Source organism: Papio anubis, chromosome 6 (genome assembly GCF_008728515.1).
Source record: "Papio anubis isolate 15944 chromosome 6, Panubis1.0, whole genome shotgun sequence".
NCBI lineage: Eukaryota > Metazoa > Chordata > Mammalia > Primates > Cercopithecidae > Papio > Papio anubis.
The window spans coordinates 111,232,856-111,251,893 of record NC_044981.1 but is presented as its reverse complement, the minus strand read 5'-3'; the positions used below and the strand labels follow the sequence as shown (position 1 = coordinate 111,251,893).

General features: G+C 41.9%; 1 long non-coding RNA gene and 1 other non-coding gene across 3 annotated transcripts in view; one reads left to right on the top strand and one right to left on the bottom strand.

Annotated features, from left to right (window-relative positions):
* LOC110743143 overlaps positions 1-19,038 on the bottom strand; it is a 72,572-nt gene that overhangs the window by 38,733 nt on the left and 14,801 nt on the right. The window lies entirely within an intron of this gene.
* On the top strand, positions 4,544-4,647 carry LOC116275524. Its single transcript, XR_004184649.1, has one exon. It is a non-coding gene; the product is annotated as a U6 spliceosomal RNA (small nuclear RNA).

Below are 19,038 nucleotides of genomic sequence, written 5' to 3'. Positions count from 1 at the left end.
AGGAGCCTCTTCCATCTCCAGATCTTGCTGTTGGCCTCATTCCTATTCACCACAATAAGATTTGTCTACAGGAAGAAAACAGGCCTCCCCAATGCACAGTTTCCAACTTCTGCCCCCAAAGAGGGAATCCCTATGTTCCCTCTTCTCAAACAAGGGTGCTCCTCAGTGAGTGTGCGCTGCTGCACCCATATCAATTGTTTTTCAGCCAATGTCTGTCCTCATTGGCAGGTACCCGGACCTCCCTGATTGTTGCAGATATTGATAATCACCCCTGGAATCAGCTTCAAATATCCCAGAGAAGAGGATCGTTGGTATTGCTTTTCTCTAATCAGCCCTAGGCAGGGCCAGGCCATGTCAGAGCACAGCTGTTCCCACAGGAATCGCCAGGTCAAAGGTACAGAAAGAGCGATTCCCAGAAGGAGGGTTGGTACTGGGCAGATCAAAAAAAGACATGCTGGCTGGGCACAATGGCTCACAGCTGTCATCCCAGCATTTTGGGAGGCTGAGGTGGGAGGATCACCTGAAGCCAGGCGCTTGAGACCAGCCAGAGCAACAAAGTGAGGCCTCCATCTCCACACACACAAAAAATATATATATATGTGTGTGGGGGGGGGGGGGGGGGGGGGTGTATATATATAGTCTGGGCATGATGGTACATACCTATAGTGCCAGCTACTTGGGAGGCTGAGAGGATTGTTTGAGCCCAGGAGGTCAAGGATGTAGTGGGCCCTAATACTGCCACTGCACTCCAGCCTGGGCCACAGAGTGGGACCCTGAAAAGAGAGAAAGAGAGAAAGAAAGAGAGAGAGAGAGAGAGAAGGAAAGGAAGAAAGAAAGAGGGAAAGAAAAGAAAAGAAAAGAAAAGAAAAGAAAAGAAAGAAAGAAAGAAAGAAAGAAAGAAAGAAAGAAAGAAAGAAAGAAAGAAAGAAAGAAAGAAAGAAAGAAAGAAAGGAAGGGAAGGAAGGAGGGAGGGAGGGAGGGAGGGAGGGAAGGAGGGAAGGAAGGAAGGGAGTCTACTATAAGTGTACTTGTAGTTTTTATTTTCCAAAATTTTAAATTTCCAAAATTTAAAAATTACTATAACTTTTAAAAGGAAAAAAATAATTTTAGGTACCAAAAGCCCCATCTTTCTTAGTTTCACTTCTACTCTGTCTTAGAATGCCATCAGCATCTCTGTCCCATCTACGAATAAACATAGTCACACTGTATTAGAAATTCTCTAAGAAACAGGGAGCTATTGATAGCCAGCTTAGTGTTACCTTTGGCCTACCCTGGTTAAGCAACAAAATAAGTCACTCATTTGATGTTAGAACAGGTTCCTGTTTGATGTATCCAGTTTCCTCTAAAATTTTCAGCATTTGGGTTAAATTTTATTCAGAGTGATAGCCACACTTAATCTCCCCAAGGCATTAACCAGAAGAAAATCAGGCCCTGACTTCGCTATCCAACCCATCCAGACATCCTAATCTTTTCCCTCAGCATATGTAGAGAATTCAAAAATTAACTTGCATACAAATGTAGATAATCTATTTCCAGGTTCTGTCTAAAGCCTTTTAGTAAGATCTTCCAAATTCTTACTTTTGAATATTCCCTAGCAATGAAAGATAACTTGACTGCTGAGATATCATTCACAAAAGAGATGAGAAAAATGATTAATTTCTGAGCATGTTCAATTTCTTACACTCTTGAGCTCATAATTGAGCGGTTGATTTCTAGTTCTTCCAGGTACAATCACACCACAGAGAAATGATTTTAAAGATGAAGTTTTAGTGAGGGACTAATAAATTTTTCAGGCCAGCTCTCAAGACTTTCTCAATTTTCTACATACTATTAAAGAACAATACATACCCAGTGATTAGAATGCATGCTAGTGCCCCTGGGCATAGAAACATCTGGATAACAAAATGGAATCTGCCTTAAGTGTCCAAACAGCAAGCTAACAAAAATGAAAACAGCAAGCAGATAAACAGAACAATCCGGGGGTAGCAGCCATGATCCAGATTAATCCATTACCATGAGAGCACACACCACAGAAACTTCCAGAGGGTGTTCAGGACACATGTTCCATGAGAAATGCTTGATCCCTTTGTGGCTTGCTTCTTTCCTTAGTGTTTGCAGTGGGACTATATGCCCTGGTAATGGGCATTTTCAAAAATGCACCAAAAAAGCTCTCTGCCAGGCCGTGTGCACAGCATGATAGAGAAAATACCCTATTGCAGATTGCTAGTTTAAATGAAGGCTACCCAAATAAACTAGCAAACTAAGATGCAAAAGTTAGAAGTATGCCCAATCCAACCTGCTAGAAAAGTAGGACCATAAATGTAATAAAGAATTGTAGACTGGGATCATTCTATAAAAATTAATTTTAAAGGCTGAATGTGGTGGCTCATGCCTGTAATCTCAGCACTTTGGGAGGCCGAGGCGGGTGGATCACTTGAGGTCAGGAGTTCAAGACCAACCTGGCCAACATGGTGAAACCCCTGCCTCTACTGATAACACAAAAACTAGCCAGGTATGATGGTGCATACCTGTAATTCCAGTGACTCAGAAGCTGAGGCAGGAGAATTGCCTGAACCCGGGAAGTGGAGGTTGCAGTGAGCCAAGATCATGCCACTGCACTCCACCCTGGGTGACAGAGTGAGACTCTGTCTCAAACACACACACACACACACACACACACACACACACACACACGCACGCACACAATTAATTTAAAATTTTGTGCACAGGCCCAGGCATGATGGCTCATGCCTATAATCCCAGCACTTTTGAGGCCAAGGCAGGAGGATCACTTGAGGCCAGAAGTTTGAGATCAGCCTGAACAACATAGTGAGATCCCATGTCTCTACAAAAACATTCACAAAAATTAGCCGGTTGTAATGGCACGCATCTTTAATCTTAGCTACTCGGGAGGCTGAGGCAGGATGATTGCTTGGGCCCAGGAGTTCGTGGTTGCAGTAAGCTATGATCATGCCACTGCACTCCAGCCTGTGTAACAGAGCAAGACCCTGTCTGAAAAAAAAAAAAAAAAAAAAAATATATATATATATATATGTATAGGCAGCAAATTCTAGAGTTTATAACTTCCTTCAATACTGCTTTTTTTTTTTTTTTTTTTTTTAATATTACAATGGCATCTGTCCAATTCTCCACAGGGAAAAGTGTCATGATGTTTCATCAGATGAAAGGCGCACTCTGGATTTCAGTCAACATGATAGAACACTGTACCCCTCCAGATTCACACCCTAAGTGTTTGGGAATTAAAGTCTCCCAATCTTTTTCTTCTTATTAAATCACAAGGGCCCCACTGACATGGTGATTAGCAGTTCTGGCCTGGAAAAAAAAAAAAAATAAAGAATTCTAGCACAGCTGCAAGAAAACAAACAAAAAGAACAGCTGGGAAGACCTGGTCTATTTTTGCTTTGCATTTAGTTGGCAAAACAAAACTCCCTTCTGGAAGAATTCCTACCACTTTATTCCACCACATTTATCATCTCCCTTTTTCTATTTCTTTTTATTCATTTTTTTTCCTTTCCTTAATACTGCTGTCTTTTTCTTCACCGGGTATTTCCTTATTTTTTCATTCATTTAACAAATATACATTGCATGCCTAGTATAGGTGAGATACTTTGCCAGGCACTGTAGGACGTATAAAGATAAGTTAAACATGAGTACTGGCATCCAAAACCTTATTATCCTAATAGACAATGTGACTGGTATGTAAATAAGTCAAATCAAAAGTAAAAAGTGGCTGGGCGCCATGGCTCCTGCCTGTAATCCCAGGACTTTGGGAGGCTGAGGCAGGCAGATCACTTGAGGTCAGAAGTTCGAGACCAGCCTGGCCAACATGGTGAAACCCCATCTCTTCTAAAAATACAAAAATTAGCCAGGCATGGTGGCAGGTGCCTATAATACCCGCTACTTGGGAGACTGAAGCACAAGAATCGCTGGAACCCAGAAGGCGGAGGATGCTGTGAGCCAAGATCGCGCCACGGTACTCCAGCCTGGGTGACAGAGCAAGTCTCTGTCTCAATAAAAAATTTAAAAAAGTAAAAGGTAGATGATAAGACATAAAATAAATATAAAGTGACATAGAAACTCAGGAGAGCGATTCATTCCAGTTTGAGGGCTTAGTGAAAGTCCGTAGAGAGGCGCCTGAATAAAGGGCATTCTGGGCAGAAAACAAAACAGAACAAACAAAAAAAAACCAGCCTGAGCAAAGGCAATAATCTCTAAAAAACACAGAGCGATTGAATTTGACTAGAGCATCAGTCCTCAAGATGTGGTCCTGGGCCATTAGGACCAGCATCATTTGATATCTTGTTACGTATGTAAATCCTTAAACCCCACCCCAGGTCTACTGAATCAAAGATCTGTGGTAGGACCCAGCAATTTATGATGTAACAAGCCCTCCAAGAGATTCTGGTGTGTATTCAAGTTTGAGAGTCACTGAATCAAGGTATAGGATTCCCAGGGTGGGAAATCTGCTTGAAAAGTAAGATTGCAATAAATAAAAGAAAATCAACTTTAAAAGGATGGTTGGGTGCCAGCTTTGACAGCATATACACTAAAGTTAGAATGACACAGAGATCAGCATGGCCTCTGCAAAAGGATGAGATGCAATTTTGTGAAGCATTCTAATATTTTTTAAAAGGAAGGTGGAAAAAATAGACAAATAGGACTACATAAAACTTAAAAAACCTATGTGTGTCAAAGAACATAAGCAACAAAGTAAAAAGGGAACCTACAGAATGGGTTGAAATAGCAGCAAGTCATATCTGAAAAGGGGTTAATGTGCAGAATGTATAAAGAACTCCTACAACTCAACAAAAAAAATCCCCAATTTTTAAAAGGACAAAGGACTTGAATAGACATCATAGACATCTCTAAAGGTGATATACAAGGCCAGGCGTGATGGCTCATGCCTGTAATCCCAGTACTTTGGGAGGCTGAATCAGGTGGATCACTTGAGATCAGGAGTTCGAGATCAGCCTGGCCAACATGGTGAAACCCCACCTCTACTAAAAATACAAAAATTAGCCAGGCATGGTGGCGCATGCCTATAGTCCCAGCTACTTGGGAGGCTGAGGTAGGAGAATTGCTTGAACCCAGGAGGTGGAGGTTGCAGTGGGCCCATATTGCACCACTGCACTCCAGCCTAGGTGACAGAGTGAGACCCTGTCTTTCAAAAAAAAAAAAAAAAACCCACAAAAATGATACACAAATAGCCAACAAGCATATGGAAAGATGCTCAATATCACTAGTCACCAGGGAAATGCAAATCAAAACCTCAATGAGATATCGCCTCACATTCATTAGGACAAGTACTATTAAAAACAAATTAAAAACCCAGAAAATAACAAGGCCAGGATGTAGAGAAATCAGCATCCTTGCACACTGTTGGTGGGATTATAAAATGTTGCAACCTCTATGGAAAACAGTAGGCAGTTTCTCAAAAAATTAAAAATAGCGCTATTATGATTCAGCAATTCCACTTCTGGGTATACATCCAAAAGAATGGAAAGAGGAGTCTCAAAAAGATATTCGCATACCCATGTTCACGGCAGCGTTTATTCATGGTAGCCAAGAGGTGAAAGCAATCCAAGCGTCTACCAAAGGATGACTGGATAAACAAAATGTGGTCTATGCATATAATGGAATATTATTCAGCCTTAGAAAGGAAGAAAATCCAGCTGGGCGCTGTAGGTAGCTCACATCTGTAATCCCGGCACTTTGGAGGCCAAGGTGGGTGGATCACCTGAGGTCAGGAGTTCAAGACCAGCCTGACCAACATGGAAAAACCCCATCTCTACTAAAAATACAAAATTAGTCAGGCATGGTGGCACATGCCTGTAATTCCAGCTAACTCGAGAGGCTGAGGCAGGAGAATCACTTGAACCCGGGAGGCAGAGGTTGTGGTGAGCCAAGATCGCGCCATTGCACTCCAGCCTGGGCAACAATAGCAAAACTCTGTCTCAATAAATAAATAAATAAATAAATAAATAAACAAACCAAAAAAAAAAAAAAGGAAAAAAAAATCCTGTTACATGCTACAACATGATGAACTTTGAGAATATTATGCTAAGTGGAATAAGCCAATCACAAAAAGATGAATAATGTATGATTACACTAATATGAGGTAGTCATGAAATTTATAGAAATAAAAAGTAGAATGGTGGTTACCAAAGGATGAGGAGGGGGAAAGGGGGAGTTATTATTGAATGGGTATAGAGTCTCGAATTTGCAAGATGGAAAAGACTGGGAGATCTGTTTCACAACAATGTGAATATACTTAACAATATTAAAATGCACACTTAAAAATGGCTAAGATGGTACATTTTATGTTATGTGCTTTTTTAGCATCAGTTGTTTAAAACAGGAAGGTGGTCTAATTGAGGGCTTGAAATTCTAACACCTTTTCCTTCCATCGGTCAATTAAGAGTCTATTAATCCTTTATTTTATTACATTTGATCTTGAGCTCTTATTTGTTGGAAGTATTTTTTTTTTTTTGCTTTTGTTTTTACTATTACTTCAATCTCTTTGTGATAGGTCTCTTCAGATTTTCTATTTCTTCTTGGATCAGTTTAGATAGTTTGTGTCTCTTTAGAAATTTGTCTATTTCATATCTGCTGTCTGATTTATTTGCATACAATTGTTTAAAATGTCCCCTCACAATTTTTGTTATTTCTGTAGGGTCGGGAGTCATGTGCTCTCTTTCAGTCCTAATTTTAGTAATCAAGTCTTCTTTTTTTTCTTGGTTAGTTTAGCTAATATTTTGTCAATTTTGTTGGTCTTTCCAAAGATTAACATTTTGTTTGGTTGATTTTCTCTGTTGTTTTTCTTTTCTGTATTTCACTTATTTCCATTAGAGTCTTTATTATATCCTTCCTTCTGCTTGCTTTTTGGTTTAGTTTTCCCTTCCTTTTCCAGTGTTTTAAGGTGAAAGTTTAGATTATTGATTTTAGATCTTTCTTCTTCATTAATATTGGCATTTCAGCTATAAATTTCCCTCTAAGCGGTGGGTTAGCTGCATCCCAAAAGTCTGAGTATGCTGTGTTTTTATTTTCACTCATCTCAAACTATTTTCTAATTTCTCTAATTACTGAGATTCAGCCATTTTTCTTGAATACATACTTCCTGAATTCCTGCCAGCATTTGAATAATTTCCAGAGTCCTAAAAAAGTTGATTCTTCCCATTTTTGCCAGTTTTCTCATTATTTTCATAAAGGAGAAATTTTTCAGAGGTCCTTTCTCTGACATTTTTGCTAACATCTTCCTTCTTTTTTCCTTCCTTCCTTCCTTCCTTCCTTCCTTCCTTCCTTCCTTCCTTCCTTCCTTCCCTCCCTCCCTCCCTCCCTCCCTCCCTCCCTCTCTCTCTTTCTTTCTTTCTTTCTTCTTTCCTTTCTCTCTCTGAAACAGAATCTCGCTCTGTCACCCAGGCTGGAGTACAGTGGCGTGATCTCGGCTCACTGCAATGTCCGCCTCCAGGTTCAAGTGATTCTCCTGCCTTAGCCTCCGGAGTAGCTGGGATTACAGGCATCTGCCACCACACCTGGCTAACTTTTGTATTTTTAGTAGAGACAGGGTTTCATCATGTTGACCAGGCTGGTCTCAAACTCCTGACCTCAAGTGAATTCACTTGGCCTCCCTCCTTGGCCTCCCAAAGTGCAGGGATTACAAGTGTGAGCCACCGCAGCTGGCCAGACATCATTTTTTCTTGCATTTCAAACCTGGCTGGGAGCTTTCCTCCTTCAGCTCAGTGGTATCCCCATGGCCTGGGACAAGGCCTCCGGCCTCTTTTCTCTGAACTTCACTGTCCTAGTCGTCTGGGACTGCCATAACAAAATACTATAGACTGGGTGGCTCATACAACAGACATTTAGTTCTCACAGTTCTGGCAGCTGTGAAGTTGACCTCCCTGAGGAACTAAATAGGCAGCCACCCTGATCTTGGACTTCTTACATCATTAATTCAAATGCAAAGGGATTTACTCTGAGGGAAACTGATGAACGTTTTTCTTGGCTTTATGCTGGGGGCGGTACTAGGAGATTTCACGCCATGAGGTCACTCTCAGTTCCTCTCTCCTCCTTTCTGTTACCTTTCACCCAGTCGCTGAGATAAGGCAGGTTTGGAACCCACAGAGATGATTCCATCGTTCCCTGCGCTTAGTCTGAAGCAATTCAAGACTATGGTTCCTGCTGATCTAGTGGCAAGAGCATTGGCTTTAGAGCCAAACGTAAATTGTCCTAAACTCAGCTGTGCCACCCACTGCATAGGTCCCTGGCAAGTCCCTTACCATCCTTGAGCCTCAGTTTACTTTTCTGTAAAATGGGGGTAATACTATTCACTTTAGGGAGTTCCTAAAAAGATTAAATGAAGTAATGTATGCATTTGACGTGCCCAAGGGACTGCCGAACTTCTAGATGGGGCTTGATAATAATTATGCCTCAGTATTAGGCAGTAAGGGTGATTTACATAGCCTTGTCAATAATCTTTTCCTTTATTAAATAAATAGTTCTCTCTGAAAGTTATTTTTTTATTTTTTTTATTTTTTGAGATGGAGTTTTTATCTTGCTGCCCAGGCTACAGGGCAATGGCGCAATTTCGGCTCACCGCAACCTCCGCCTCCTGGGTTCAAGCAATTCTCCTGCCTCCGCCTCCCGAGTAGCTAGGATTACCAGCATGTGCCACCATATCCAGCTAATTTTGTATTTTTATTAGAGACAGGTTTTCTCCATGTTGGTCAAGCTGGACTTGAACTCCCAACCTCAGGTGATCCGCCCGTCTTGGCCTCCCAAAGTGCTGGGATTACAGGCGCGAGCCACTGCGCCAGGCCCTGAAAGTTATGTCTTATATTTAATCTCAATTCCAGATTGTATTTATTTTTTATTTTATTTATTTACTTTTTGCTGAGACGGAGTCTTGCTCTGTCACCCAGGCTGGAGTGCAGTGGCATGATCTCAGCTCACTGCAATCTCTGCCTCTTGGGTTCAAGTGATTCTCCTGCCTTAGCCTCCCGAGAAGCTGGGATTACAGGTGCATGCCACCATGCCTGGCTAATTTTTTTTGTATTTTTAGTAGAGACAACGTTTCGTTGGCCAGGCTGGTATCAAACTCCTGACCTCAGGTGACCCGCCCACCTTGGCCTCCCAAAGTGCTGGGTTTACAGGTGTGAGCCACTGCACCCCAGATTGTATTTAACGCCTTTCCTTCAGTCTTAGCTGGAAAAATAGAAAAGAAAAAGGAAAAGAAATGGCTGCTAACGCTGCTACCAGAACCCTTCCCAGCCTGTTTTATAGCTATCCCTTGGTCGCCTTATCATTAATCTAGATGTCTTTGCTCAGCTCACTCTGCTCTCCGTCTCTTTACTCCTCCTTTGGAAATCCTTTGCCCACTTTTGTGCTGCTCTTTCTTCCATCTCTTCCTATGTGTATTAACTGACGTATTTTGCAGATCAGTGGACTGTAAAGGTCAAAGTCTGTGTCTCTGAGACTTGGATTCAGCTGTCAGCCCCCAGCCTCTTAGACAATTCAAGACAGGGTTAAAGTTGCACTCAGAGACAATGAGGCTGCAACAGAAACAAAGGCTGGATTTGATGGGCAACTGAGACAGCTGGAGATGACAAAAACAATCTCCTTAGACTGATTTTTCCTGAGGTCAAAAGACTTGGGAGGGTAGGGTAGAGCAAGGAGTGTTCGAGAATAACTGTAAACATGAGACTTGCACATACATAACACACGGGCCAGAAAATGCTGGGCCTTTTTCATTAATTTTCACAAAAGATTCCCTCAGACTTTTCAGTCTCTTTTTTAAGTAACAGATGCATGCCCTAAATCCCATTCATTCATTTTCCTGTATTTGCTGATTTTTCATTATCTCCCCTACCCAATTTATTAGGCACTTAATTGTCATATTCCCTTTTGTTACTGGTTTCTTTGCCATTTTTTTGACTGGTCACTCTTGTCCTCATTACAGATCTTTCAAGGCCATTTATTTGATATAATGAAAAGAATGAAGTTTGGAATCTGATGGTTCAGCCACTAGGAGTTGCACAACCTTCAACAAGTGACAATAGGCCTATTTCACAATGAACTCCCAGAGCTGTTAGAGCTCTGAAGCACAACCAACCTTTACTTAGCAAGGCCTGCTCTTGGAGTTGGTGTTATGGTTTGAGTTCTGCCCTCCCCAAATTTATATTCCTAAAATTTCTAACCCCCAATGTGGAATGTGGTGGCATTTGGAGATGGGCATTTGTGAGGTGTTAATAATTAGGTTTAGATGCAGACGTGAAGGTGGGGCACTCATGATGGGATTAATGCCCTTATAAGAAGAGACACAAGACAGCTCAGTCTCTCTCTCCCCCTCCTCTTCTCCATGTGAAGGAACAAAGGGACAGGGCCACCTGCAAGCCAAAAGAGAATCTTCACCAGGAACCAAATAGGCCAGCACCTTGGTCTTGGACTTCTCAGCCCCTAGAATTGTGAGAAATAAATGACTGTAGTTTAAACCACCCAGCCTGTGGTATTTTTTCATGGGAGCCCCAGCTGACTAAGAAAACGGATTTTCAGGAATAAGGATGAGCTTGATTTTCCTCATGGCCAATGGCTGGCACTTGTAAGGATGAGAACTTGCACTCTATGTCTGTGGTGAAAACAGAGGTAGGTAGCACTGGGTGTTGTGGCTTACACCTGTAATTCCAGCTATTCTGGAGGCCGAATTGGGAGGATTGCTTGAGCCTGGGAGTTTGAGTTCAGCCTGGGCAACATAGCGAGACCTTGTTTCAAAAGAAGAAAAATAGAGGTAGATAAGTTTCACTGTCCCAGGATCTACCATCAAAACTCTAGACAATCTAGGGTCTTACCCTGAATTCCTTCACATCAGAATCATCGGGGGAATTGTTTTTTGTTTTGTTTTTTGGCCTTTTTTTTTTTTTTTTGATATTGAGTTTCACTCCTGTGGCCCAGGCTGGAGTGCAGTGGCGCGATCTCAGCTCACTGCAGCCTTCGCCTCTCAGGTTCAAGTGATTCTCCTGCCTCAGCCTCCTGAGTAGCTGGGATTACAGGTGCCTGCCACCAGGCCCGGCTAACTTTTTTTATTTTTTTAGTAGAGATGTGGTTTCACCGTGTTGGGAAGCCTGGTCTTGAACTGCTGACCTCAGGTGATCTACTCATCTCAGCCTCTCAAAGTGTTGGGATTACAGGCGTGAGCCACCATGCCCTGATTTTTGGCTTTCATCATACTACCTCACATCCAGAAAGTCTATGATTTAGGCCTGTGGTCTCTCCATGATGTGGGCAGGAGTGAGAAGGGGGCCCTGAAATTGATTGGCTGCATGCACTCTGCCAGGTACTCTCTGTGTCAGGCATTCTTCACACACATCATTCTGTCTGTTCATTCTCACAGTAATCCCATCAAGACGATGATAACAGCCCCATTTTAGAAAGGAAGAACCAGGTTTCAGCAGTCCTGCCCAAGCTTCCACAGTCACAAGATGGAGCTAGGATTAGAACAATAACAAAATAAGTTAGCATACTCCTGGAGGAAAAGGAAAAAAAAAATGGCAACAGCTAATGTTTCTCTGCTGGGCTTAATGCCTTGCATCTTTTATCTCATGGAATCCTTTCAACAATCTTTTGTAGACTGGCTTTTTTTTTTTTTTTTTTTTTTTTGAGACAGAGCCTTGCTCTGTTGCCCAGGCTGGTGTGCAGTGGCACGATCTCAGCTCACTGCAACCTCCACCTCCCGGGTTCAAGCAATCCTCCTGCCTCAGTCTTTCAAGTAGCTGGAACCACAGGCACCTGCCACCATGCCTGGCTAATTTTTTTTGTATTTTTAGTGGAGATGGGATTTTGTCATATTGGCCAGACTGGTCTTGAACTCCTGACCTCAGATGATCCACCTGCCTCAGCCTCCCAGAGTGCTGGGATTACAGGCCTGAGCCACCGCGCCTGGCCTAGATTATCTTTTATATCCCCACTTCACACATGATAAAACAGAAATGAAAACGTAGAGACATTAAGCAATCCATCCAAGGTCACACAGCAGTAGAGTCGGATCTGTCTGGCAGTAAAGGCTGTGATCTTGGCCACAATATGACACGCCCTCATCCTTCCCCTCACAAAGTCCACACCCACTGTATGTATGTGCCACCCCTGCAACTCAGGTGCTCCTGTCACTTGCAATTTCTCTCTTTCCCTTTCAACTAATCTTGTTTTGTTTGTTTATTTTTTGTTTTGAGACGGTCTTGCTCTGTCATCCAGATTGGAGTACAGTGGCGTGATCTCGGCTCACTGCAACCTCTGCCTCCAGGTTCAAGTCATTCTCCTGCCTCAGCCTTCCCAGTAGCTGGGACTATAGACACTTGTCACCATGCCCCACTCATTTTTGTATTTTTTGTAGAGACGGGGTTTCGCCATGTTGGCCAAGTTGGTCTCAAACTCCTGACCTCAAGTGATCCACCCACCTGGGCCTCCCAAAGTGCTGGGATTACAGGCGTGGGCCACCGTGCCCAACCCTTTCAACTAATTTTATGAGACATACCCAACCTGACAAGGAAGATCCAGGCAAGCCTCACTAATGCACATCGCTCATCTCTAACAACACAACCCAGCCAACGTCACTGATGGAGAGAGAATCTCTTCCATAAATTGGAGCACAAAGTTGTTGAATCATAGTTAATTTATCTAAGAATAAACATTTCTGTTGGTTTCCGAACATTTTGATTTAGAAATTACACAGATTTAAAGGAAGCATTTATAGTCACTGCAATCACGCAGTGAATGTCAGTTGCAGGTCCTAGTTATGAAGTACATTTGAAAGAAAGAAAGCTTTATCCGGTTTGAATTCGAGAAGCTTTAAAAAAAATGCATAGCTAAGATAATCAGTAAAAAGAGGAGTTAGGATTTTTGAATACAAGGAAAGCCAGTTTCAACCTCATTTTATCCTCTGCCTGTCGCCCCATTAATTATGATAATGTTTTGCCAAGTCACCACAAGCTTTTGCTTGAATTAACCAGCCATATTTTATTATGTCTAGAACACACACTAACAGAGACTGCAGAACAAATGGTAAAAATCAAGAGATGAAGGGAGGAAGGACAGCTCTGTATTACAGGTAGAAGAATCTCTTCACTTCTGCAGATTGAGTCGGGAGAAACTGTGACTAAAAATAGCTACATGGCGGGGATTGGTCATGTGAGCCCACAAGCACTGGCAGCTGAGGTGGCTGCTGTCTGTTTAAGTTGCTTTCCGGTGGCTGACACTTAATTGTAATTGAGACAGAGTTCAGGTTTATTTTCTGCTCATTCCCTGCATCCTGCTCTTGTTCTCGATAAGCTTTTCCCCTGTCCTGGTGCTCACTGCACCCTCCATTTCCCAAGGAGCCCAGCTAGCCCCGACCATCTGTTTAAGTGTTCTGTGTAGATGCGAGTCCTTGCTTCTGCTGGGTGCCTCTCTGTCAGCAGCAAATCAGCTTGCAGACCAGGGGTAGTGTTTCTGGAGGATCAGGTGAGGATGCCTGGACTCTGCACAGCTGGAAGCTGTTCATGAGGTAATGGTACCTCTTGTTTCCATACGCAGCTTTACAGCAACAATCCCTTGGTTTCTGCCATTGGAAATCAGCTACAGATATGAGCCATGTAAGAATATAAGTACTGTAGGCCGGGTGAGGTGGCTCACACCTATAATCTTAGCACTTTGGGAAGCCAAGGTAGGCAGATCGCTTGAGGTCAGGAGATCGAGACCAGCTTGGCCAACATGATGAAATCCCATCTCTACTAAAAATATAAAAATTAGCTGGGCATGGTGGTGTACACCTGTAGTCCCAGCTACTTGGAAGGCTGAGGTAGGAGAATCACTTGAGCTGGGGAGGCAGAGGTTGCAGTGAGCCGAGATCATGCCACTGCACTGCAGCCTGGGAGACAGAGGGAGACTCTGTCTCAAAAAAAAAAAAAAAGAAAGAAAGAAAGAAAGAAAGAAAGAAAGAAAGAAAGAAAGAAAGAAAGAAAGAAAGGAAAAAAAAAGAATGTAAGCATTGGATGTCCTGGCCAGAGCAATAAGGCAAGATAAAGAAATAAAAGGTGTCCAAATTAGAAAAGAGAAAGTCAAATTGTCCCTCTTTACTGTTGATATGATCTTATATCTAGAAAAATCCAGACTCCACCAAAAAACTCTTAAATCTAATAAATAAATTCAGTAACGTTGTAGGATACAAAATTGATATACAAAATTGATATAAAAAATCAGTAGCATTTCTATACACCAATAATGAACTAGCTGAGAAAGACATCATGAAAGCAATCCTATTTATAGTAGCTATAAAAAAAGAATAAAACACTCAGGAATATATATTCAACAAAGGGCGTGAAAGAGCTCTACAAAGAAAACTACAAAACACTGATAAGAGAAACCAAAGAGGACACATACAAATGGACTGACATCCCATGCTCATAAGCTGGAAGAAACAATATCATTAAAATTATCATATTGGCCAGGCATAGTGGCTCATGCCTGTAATCCCAGCACTTTGGGAGGCCGAGGCAGGTGGATCACTTGAGGTCAGGAGTTCAAGACCAGCCTAGACAAACACAGTGAAAACCCCATCTCTACTAAAAATACAAAATTTAGCTAGGCGTGGTGGCAGGCGCCTGTAATCCCAACTACTTGGGAGGCTGAGGCACGAGAATCACTTGAACCAGAGAGGCAGAGGCTGCAGTGAGCCGAGATAGCACCACTGTACCCCAGCCTGAGAAACAGAGTGAGACTGTCAAAAAAAAAAAAGACCATATTGCCCACAGCAATCTAAGATTCAATGCAATCCCTATCAAAATACCAACATCACTTTTCACAGAATTAGAAAAAAAAAATCATAAAATTCCTATGGAACCAAAAAAGATCCTGAATAGCCAATGCAATTCTGACAAAAAAAAGAACAAAGCTGGAGGTATCACACTAGCTGACTTCAAAATATATTACAAGGCTATAGTAAACAAAACAGCATGGTATTATATAAAAGCAGACACATAGACTGATGGAACAGAATACAGAATACAGAAAAAAATACATGTATTTATAGCCAACTGATTTTCAATAAAAGTGTCAAGAAGACACACTGGGGAAAGGACACTGTCTTCAATAAATGGTGCTGAGGAATGAAAGTGGACCCTATCTCTCACCATATACAAAAATCAACTCAAGATGGATTGAAGACTTAAATATAAGACCTAGAACTAATAGAAGAAAACATAGGGAAAATACTTCAAGACATTAGTCTAAGCAGATTTTATGGCTCAGATCTCAAAAGAACAAAATACTGAAACAAAAATAGACAAATACAACTATATTAAATGAAAAAGCTTCTGCACAACAAAGGAAACAATAGAGTGAAGAGACAACCTGTTGAATGGAAGAAATTATTTGCAAACATTCATCCTACAAGGGATTAATATCCTGAACACACAAGGAACTCAAATGAGTCAACTATAAAATGTTTAAAAGTCCTGGCTGGGCACAGTGGCTTACGCCTGTAATCCCAGCACTTTGGGAGTCCAAAGTGGGCAGATCATGAGGTCATGAGGTCAGGAGTTCAAGACCAGTGTGGCCAAAGTGGCTAAACACTGTCTCTACTAAAAATACAAAAATTAGCCAGGTGTGGTGGTGGTTGCTGGTAATCCCAGCTACTCAGAAGGCTGAGGCAGGAGAATCGCTTGAACCCAGGAGGTGGAGGTTGCAGTGAGCCGAGATTGTGCGATTGCACTCCAGCCTGGGCAACAAGAGCAAGACTCCATCTCAAAAAAAAGGAAAGGTCCCATTAAAAAGTGGGCAAATGGTCAGGCATGAGGGCTCATTCCTATAATCCTAGCACTTTGGGAGGCTGAGGTGAATACATTGCTTGAGTCTAGAAGTTCAAGACCAGCCTGGGCAACATGGTGAAACTCTGTGTCTACTAAAAGCACAACAAATTAACCGGGCATGGTGGCACATGCCTGTAATCCCAGCTACTCAGAGGACTGAGATGGGAGGATCACTTGAGCTCAGGAGAGCAAGACTGTAGTGAGCCCTGATAGTGCCACTGCACTCCAGCCTGGACAACAGAGTAAGACCTTGTTTTAAAAAAAAAAAAAAAAAAATTGGCAAATGGCAAGATATTTCTCAAAAGAGAACAAAATGGCCAATGGGTACATGAAGAAATGATCATTATCACTAATCATCAGAGAAATGTAAATCAAAGCCACAATGAGATAATCACATTACCCCAGTTAGAATGGCTATTACTGAGACCACTTTTGCAAAGATTATGACAGTGAGAGAATATAGCATGGCTGACTCCACCTTGCTTCTAGCCTTGCAGGCTGGCTGTCCTTGCTCATTCCTGGTCATAGGCCAAGCTAACCATAGGAGGAATTTAGTTTACATTTAACTTTGAAGCAAAGATGGTAATAGTCCCTCCTTAAAACTAACACCCTCTTCGCTCAGGGGCCAAAAATCACCTTTGTAAAACTAATGAAAGTCCATGAGATTAGGATTAAAGGAGGGGCCTGAATTCTGCTAAAATGTAGACATAGTTTCTACAATTGCTTATCGTTGAGAAGCCATGTGGCCAGAGGTCACAAAATTTGTGAACTCCCCCAATTACTTCTATAGGTAACATAATTATTGTAGAACCTAAGATTGGTCTTTTAAGATGTTTTTCAGACTTTGGTGTTCTGGCAACCAACTGACCCAACCTGGACCCATGACTCATGACTCAATCAGTCCTGCAGCCCCACCCATAAGCAGACTCAGTACCGGACAATTTTCCACACCCCTAGGACTTCATCCTCAACTAATCAGCAGTGCCCATTCCCTAGGTCTTTGCCTACCAAATTATTCATTAAAACTCTAGCCTCTGAGTTCTCAGGGAGACCAATGTGAGTGATAACTCGAGTTCTTCCGTGTGACTGATCTTGCGTTAAAGTCTTACTTTACTGTAACACCACAGTCTCGGCGAATTGGTTTTGTCTGTGCAGTGGACAGGAAGAATCTGTCAGGGAATCACATTATTAAAAAGACCAAAAATAACAGATGCTGGTGAGGATGCTGAGAAAAAGAAACTCTGTACACAGTTGGTGGAAGTGTAAAGTTGTACAACCATTATGGAAAACAGTATACAGATTTCTCCGCTAAAAACAAAACCACTATTCAATCCAGCAATCCCATTACTGAATATTTTACCCAAAGGAAAAGAAATCGATATATCAAAGGGATACCTGTACTTGCATGTTTACTGCAGCACTATTCACAATAGCAGAGATATGGAATCAACCTAAGTATCCATCAATGGATGAACAGATAAAGGAAATTTGGTACATATACACGATGAAATACTATTGGTTCCTGAAAAAGAATAAAATCATATCATTTGTGGCTGGGCTTGGTGGCTCACGCCTGTAATCCCAGCACTTTGGAGGCTGAGGAGGGCAGATCACTTGAGGTCAGGAGTTCGAGACTAGCCTGGGCAACACAGTGAAACCCCGTCTCTACTAAAAATACAAAAAAATTAGCCAGGCATGGTGGTGTGTGCCTGTAATCCCAGCTACTCACCCAGCTATTCAGGAGGCTGAGGCAGGGGAATTGCTTGAACCTGGGAGGCGGAGGTTGCAGTGAGTGGCGACTGTGCCACTACAATCCAGCCTGGGCAACAGAGTGAGGCTTCGTCTCAAAAAAAAAAAAGAAATCATATCATTTGCAGTAACATGGATAGAACTGGATGTCATTATGCTAAGTAATATAAGCCAGGCATAGAAAGACACAAATGGCATGTTCTCACTCATACATCAGCGCTAAAAACCTTGTTCTAGTGGAGGAACAGAGTAGAACGATAGATACCAGACTCTGGGAAGGGTATGTGGGTGGAAAAGGGTAGATGAAGAGAGGCTGGTTAATGGGTACAAACATACAGTTAGATAAAAGAAGTTATAATAGTCAATAGCAGACGATGGTAACTATAGTTAGCAACAATATATTGTATATTTCAAAGTACCTAGAAGAGAGAACTTAAAGTGTTACCAACACACAGAAATAATAAATACTCTTCAGCATCCACTTCCCAAAAACAGAAAAAATAAATGATCATCATGGGGTTATGGATACCCCAAATACTCTGACTTGATCATTACACATTCTGTGTGTGTAACAAATACTGACATGTACCCCATAAATATGTAAAATACTATAAAAGAAAAAAAGAATATAATTATTGACTTCAAGATCCTATTTTGGGGCCGAGTAATGTGGCTCACGCCTGTAATCCCAGCACTTTGGAGGCCGAGGCAGGAGGATCGTTTGTGTCCAGGAGTTTGAGACCAGACTGGGCAACATAGTGAAGCCTCATCTCTACAAAGAATTTAAAAATTAGCCAGGTGTAGTGGCACACACCTGTGGTCCCAGCTGCTCAGGGGGCTGAGGTGAGATGATCACTTGAGCCCAGGGGGTCAAGGTTGCAGTGAGCTATGATGGTGCCACTGCATTCCAGCCTGGGCAACAGAGAGAGACCCTGATTCAAAAAAAAAAAAACTCCTATTTGGGTCTTTCTTGCTGTTATTAACTTAAAAACCCAAAGTATAGCTTACTCATGCTTCCCGTTTTACCTAAGCTCCTAAGGAGAGCCTCAGGTTGGAGCATGCACAAGTGAAGAATCTAGAACAAAATGCTTTTCTGCAACTACCCCAAGGAGATGCCATATTAACATTAGCTTTGGGTGTTTCAGTGTAACCTGTCCCTGGCAAACATTTCTTATGGTTTCTGCTATTACGTTGGGTACCCTTCCTTCTTGTCTTTTGGGGTTAGATATGTTCCTCCTGAAGAAATTGTTAGCTATTTCTTTAGGCTTTTAACTTTCTTTTTCTTTCTTTCTTTCTTTCTTTCTTTCTTTCTTTCTTTCTTTCTTTCTTTCTTTCTTTTCTTTCTCTTTCTTTCTTTCTTTCTTTCTTTCCTTTCTCTCTTTCTTTCTTTCATTTGTTCTCTCTCTTTCTCTCTCTCTTTCTTTATTCTTCTTCTTCT